This window comes from Sciurus carolinensis, unplaced genomic scaffold, assembly GCF_902686445.1.
Source record: "Sciurus carolinensis unplaced genomic scaffold, mSciCar1.2, whole genome shotgun sequence".
Lineage (NCBI taxonomy): Eukaryota > Metazoa > Chordata > Mammalia > Rodentia > Sciuridae > Sciurus > Sciurus carolinensis.
In genome coordinates this window covers 103,402-109,442 of record NW_025920133.1, presented here as the reverse complement: position 1 = coordinate 109,442, position 6,041 = coordinate 103,402, and the positions used below count along the sequence as shown (strand labels likewise).

Below are 6,041 nucleotides of genomic sequence, written 5' to 3'. Positions count from 1 at the left end.
ATATAAATGTATTCTTCTTATTCTATTTCTTGAGATAAAAAAATTCCCTAAGAGCTTTGAGGCATAAAACCAAGATGTCACCATGGCTGCTCCTGTCACTAGGCTCAATTTGAGGACATTTACTCACCCACACACATTTCATAACTGCCTGAAATCCTTAACTCTTGTTCATTTTCAACAGGCATCAGTCCAACAACTGCATCCATGGTCACAGGTACACTCTGACTACTCTCTTATCTGCCTCTCACAGAAGACAGTGTGTTCACCTTAACTGCACTGATGATCCAGAAAAATTTTCCCATTCAGAGTACTGGTTCATCTCATCTGCAAAGTCTCTTTTTCCATGCAAAGTCACATTATATATGTTCTATTAATTAGGAGAGTTGCAGTTGGAGGAAGATTGTAAGAACACTGGGTTCTTTCTTCATCCTGCTAGACCAAAATAAAAGAACAGAGTTTTAGAGTGAATTCACCTATACTAAAATATAGTAATATGTAATATGATAGTGGAAACTTGAAATTGAAAAAAGGTTGGAATTAAAAAACAGCAATGACATAAACGTAATGAATAAGACAAAGCAATATATAAAGTCACTTGAAAAAATGTGGGGTCCAGCCCTAGTAGGGGTTGGGGGTTCTAGGTGGATGGGAGGCATTTGCGTGGTGGAGAAACAGTACACAGAGACAACAAGTGTTCTGAGGCTGAATCTGTCTTTATTTTTTCTGCCAGCCTTTTTATAGATATTTTTCTTTAGTAATGATTGTATCATTTTATGGTTAATTTAAAATAAGAAAAACTTTCAAAAATACAATCTATGTTTCTTCTCAAAGTACACATTCTTTCTGTATGACAGCCCAGACCAAAACAACCTTATTTCCCAGCTAGATTAAAACAACTTTGTCTCCCAGCTAAACTAAAACAATCTTGTATCACAGCTAAACTGAAGGCACCATGATCTGCCAGTCTTCAACCTTCAGAACAAACATGTCGCTAGATCTTCTGATAAACCACCCCCACCATGAATTCCAGTGTTTAACAGTGAAAAGTTTTTACTATTATTAAAGGGCAAAGAAATCAACTTATAATTAATATTTAGTCTATTCTATTTCATTTAGTGGCAGACTACAATCGTATTCCGATTCTCAAAGAATTAGACTAAACATAGGAAAAGCACAAATTATATTTATAACCAACCTAAATGTTTTTATTATGTAAAGTATCTCTAGAATCAACTACTACTAGGAAAGCAACGAAGGCTAAACACCTCATCCAAGTTCAGAGGAATCCTCTTTACCCATCTATTATTACACTAAAGCAATCACAGTCACCTTTAAACTCAAGCACAGCTATGATTTTTTATTTTTATATATTTTATCTATGTATTACTGCTAAATTTTCATTGTGCACTATTTTGTGTCCCAATACAGTAAAACCTTCCCAATGTTTTTCCAATAAGTTTCTAATGATATATTGATTATTAATATTAAAAACAACTACACATAGACACATGCCACACCTATGGTCCCCAATAGGAAGGATGACCAACAGAACCATGTCAAGTGTTGAGTCCTCTATTCCAACAGAACAGTGTCAAGTGACATCCTCTACTCCAACAGAGCCATGTCAAATCTCAGAGTGGTAGGAAATAGATGTGGCAAAAAATAAACATTTTCAAAATAAATAAAATGGCAATTGCAAAAATATTTCATGCGATAAATTTCAGGCAGACATATTTAATGAAGAAGAACTCCACATGTATAACTAAAAAGAACAGATAAAAAAAATACAAGAAATCCAAGATGGGATGACAAGTCAATATTATTATAAAGTAATTTGAGATATTTGGAGCTCTGAAAATTAGAGATACTAAACACATTTATAACAGAATAACATAATAAATATCTGAAAGATATAGAAGGCAGCATAAGATATCATATTTGGTAAAGAAATTTTGATAAAGTAGGGCAAAGGAAAGAAAAATAGAATTATTTCAAGGAAAACTTATTTATTCTTCTGTGAAGTGTCTTTTTTATTCTTCTGTTCAGTTTCTTAACCCATTTATTGATTGGGTTATTTGTTTTTCTGGTATTAATTTTTTTGAATTTTTATATAGCCTGGAGATTAATGCTCTATCTAAGGTGCATGTGATAAAGTTTTTCTCCCATTTAGTAGACTCTATCTTTGTGCTATTGAGTGTTTCATTTGATGAGAAAAAGCATTTTAGTTTGAATCCATTTGATGTATTGATTCCTGATTTTACTTCTTGTACTTTAGAAATCTTGTTAAGGTAATCAGGTACTAAGTCAACATGGTGAAGATGTGGGTCTAATTTTTTCTTCTATTAGGAGTGGGGTCTCTGGTCTAGTGCCTGTCTGTGATCCACATTGAGTTGAGTTTTGTGCTGGGTGAAAGATAAGGGTTTAAATTTATTTCGTTACATGTGGATTTCCAATTTTCCCAGCACCAATTATTGAATAGGATATCCTTTCTCCAGTGAATGTTTTTGGCACCTTTGTCAACATCTTCAGCAATTATATTATTAAAAATCAAAACTGCTCAAATATTTCTTCTCACCCCAGTCAGAATGGCTATTATCAAGAATACAAACATCAATAACTGTATTGATGTAGGGAAAAAGGTACACTCATACATTGCTGGTGGGAATGCAAATTGCTGCAACCATTATGGAAAGCAGTATGGAGATTCCTTAGTAAACTTGGAAAGGAAACATCATTTGTCCCAGCTATCACACTGTTCAGTTTACATCCAAAGGACTTAAAATCAGTATATTGCAGTGACACAGTCACATCAACATTCATAGCAGCTCAACTCACAACAGCTAAACTATGGAACCTAACTATGTGCCCTTCAACTGTTGAATGGATCCACGGGATACACACACACACACACACACACACACACACACACACACACACACATATATATGATGGAATATTACTCACCCTTAAAGTAGAATGAAATCATGGCATTTGCCAGTGAATGGGTGGAGCTGGAGAATATCATAATAATTGAAATAAGCCAATCCCCAAACCACAGAAGCTGAATTTTTTTCTCTGTTATACTGATGTTAACTCACAATGTAGGGGACTAGGGAAGAATAGGGTTACTTTAGTTTAGGTAGAGGGGATTGAAGGGAGGGGAGGTGTTTGGGGATAGGAATGATAGTAGAATTAACGAGACATTATTATCCTGTGTACATATATAGCTATACAGTCAGAGAGATTCTACATCATGTATTGCCAGAAGAATGAGACATTATACTCCATTATATATTTTGTATCAAAGTGCATTCTATTGCCATGTAAAAATAATTGAGACAAATAAACCAAAAAAGAAAACTAATTTAAAAAGAGAAGTGAAAGGATGCAACAAAGCAATAACTACATCTTCTGGCAGAAATAACAACTTAAGTGTGTAATGTAGCAAACACAAAAATAAATGGAAATGTCATTAAAGAAGGTGCCCAATTTTCAGTGCTTAGAAGACAGAAGAACCTTGAACAGAATCGACTTGGAATACATATTGATGTGGGATAGGGTGGGAATTGATTCATCCAATTACATTATAAAACTTTCTATGATTATTATTCCCCCAGATAATTGCTAACTCTTGAACTTGTTGGAATAAATGAACCAGGTCTATCTCCGTGGCCAGGGATTGCTGTTCTTCAGAGCCTCCTGTCTGTCTACTTTTTAATTTCTAGGATTCAAATTCACTGCCATGTCTTCTGAAGAAGAGAAGTTCTTGGTGGAAGGACTCAACTTCAATACTGATGAGCAGGTGTTGGAAGATCACTTCAGCAGCTTTGGGCCTATTTCTGAGGTGGTTGTTGTCAAGGACCAAGAGACTCAGTGACCCCAGGGTTTTTATCAAACTTACCAACCCAGAACATGCCTCAGATGCCATGAAAGCCAAGAATGGAGAGTGCCCGGATGGTCGTCAGATCCATGTGAAGCATGCAGGCAAGTCTGGCCAGGCACCAGAGGGGATGTCTTTGGGGCCCATGGACGTAGTCACAGCTAGAGTTGGTGGGAACCAGGGCTGTGGGAGTGGCCAGTATGACAGTTGACCTGGAGGATATGGATATGGATTTGGATGATCCTGAGACTTTAGTGGCAGAAGCCAGGGTGGCTATGACCGCTACTAGAAGGAGATTACAGAGACAGTGATGACAACTGAGTTGAGGCATGCACTCAGAAAGTACACACACAAGGAATAGCACTTCTGATCTAGGATCGTCCCTCCAAATCGCTGTATTTACAAAGACTTTTGAAGCTGCGTTGAAACATCTGTTTTAGTACATCAACTTCTATTTTTGAATTGAGTTCTCAAGATAGCTTGTCAAAAAACCTTTTAAAAAGCTCCATGTACTTTTTGTTTCTCATTTAAAGACAAATTCTTGGACATTTGTTGAGTTCCAGGTACTTTTTCTTTTACCAGGTTTTTAGTTTGGGTTCTCAGGATTATTGCTTCTGGCAAAAGATAAGTTTGGCAGACTTAATTTTATTAGAGCTAAAGTTGGGGACATTTTTAAAAACCTGTACGCAATGTTTATCATCATTAGAGAATAATTTCCAAATGTACTTTAATAATCTCTGTCAATAATGTGATACTTTTTCTTAAAATTCAAAATCACCATCCCAATTATACAGACAAGCTTTTTAAAAATGTTTGTGAATGTCATTTTTTTAATGCTGGAAGAAAAAATATTCTGTTGTGTCTCTTGTAGTGTTTAGGATATCCTTCACAGAACTGATTAAAATGTGAAACCTGTACACACACACACACACACACACACAGTATTTCTGGTCAGAAATTCAGAGAATACAGGTCTGTATAATTGATCTCACAGGTAATATTTTCCCAGTATCCTTTCTCAATCAAAAGGGCTTATATAAATTATCATAAAATCTTAAGAGCTAATGCAGTAATCAATGATTTTTATTGTCCCTTGGACTTATTTGAAAACGTAAAATTAATCAGCTTTGCCATGAAATCTAGGAAACTAAGAAATGACTTAAAATTTTTTATACGTTTATGGTAAATGACTTGTATATATAAACACTGAATCCATTTATATACAAAAATGAGGAGGCAAAAAATAGAAATTGTGATTTGAGAAGAGAATGTAAATTTTCAAAGTTTTTAAAAATAAAAATAACCACAATTGCCAGGGTAGGTGCACAGAGGAGGAGGGTAAAATGTGATAATATATTTATTTCTACACAAGTATTACACATATACTTCTCTGAGTGCTTTACTACCACACTCTTGTCAATATCTTAAATCTATTTTTCTTAACTGCAGAGTGGATCTTAAATATTAATACACTACAATCTATGAAACAGTTAAAGTTCAACATCCCTGTTAGATTTTGACCAATTTCATTTTTTCCAACAACTTCAAGAGTTAGTTATTTAATATGTAATTTAATATAGTATGATTTAATTTTGGGAGAATAACTTGTTTCACTTTATGTCCATTCTTTCTTCACACATACTTATATTTGAAGAGTTTTACTGATATAAGATTCATATAAATTAAAGCAGCATACATAGGTATGAAATTGTGAGTCTGATTCAGTTACCAATTTTGTCTTCTATTTGAAGATGGAGATAGATATGATATTCCTTTGGGATAATATCTAACTCATGAGAGATGTTTTATGTTTCAGTAGTAAACTCTGAATGAATTTTTAATTTTATAATTTGTAATAAGTTTGAATTTCACTCAATATGTATCAGTCATACACTATTACTGTTCATAATAGCAGCAAAATAATATAAATCAGAAAAAAATATTTAGAAGATTTTGTTTAGTTTACCACTTCATGCTGAGTATCACCATTTTAAGTAAATTGCTTGATGTTAGGGCATCATATTGCAAATGTTTCCAATGTTTCAAGGCAATAAAACAGTTCTGTTGAACACATTTATCATTTTCCCCTTATTAACACAAGATAAAATGTAAGTGATAATTAACTTGGTTATGATTGTGTGAAAAACAAAAAACTATTAAC

At 34.0% G+C, this 6,041-nt stretch overlaps 1 pseudogene; it reads left to right on the top strand.

Moving 5' to 3' along the window:
* Positions 1 to 3,742: 3,742 nt before the first annotated feature.
* Positions 3,743 to 4,201, top strand: LOC124974152 (RNA-binding protein 3-like; annotated as a pseudogene).
* Positions 4,202 to 6,041: the final 1,840 nt, after the last annotated feature.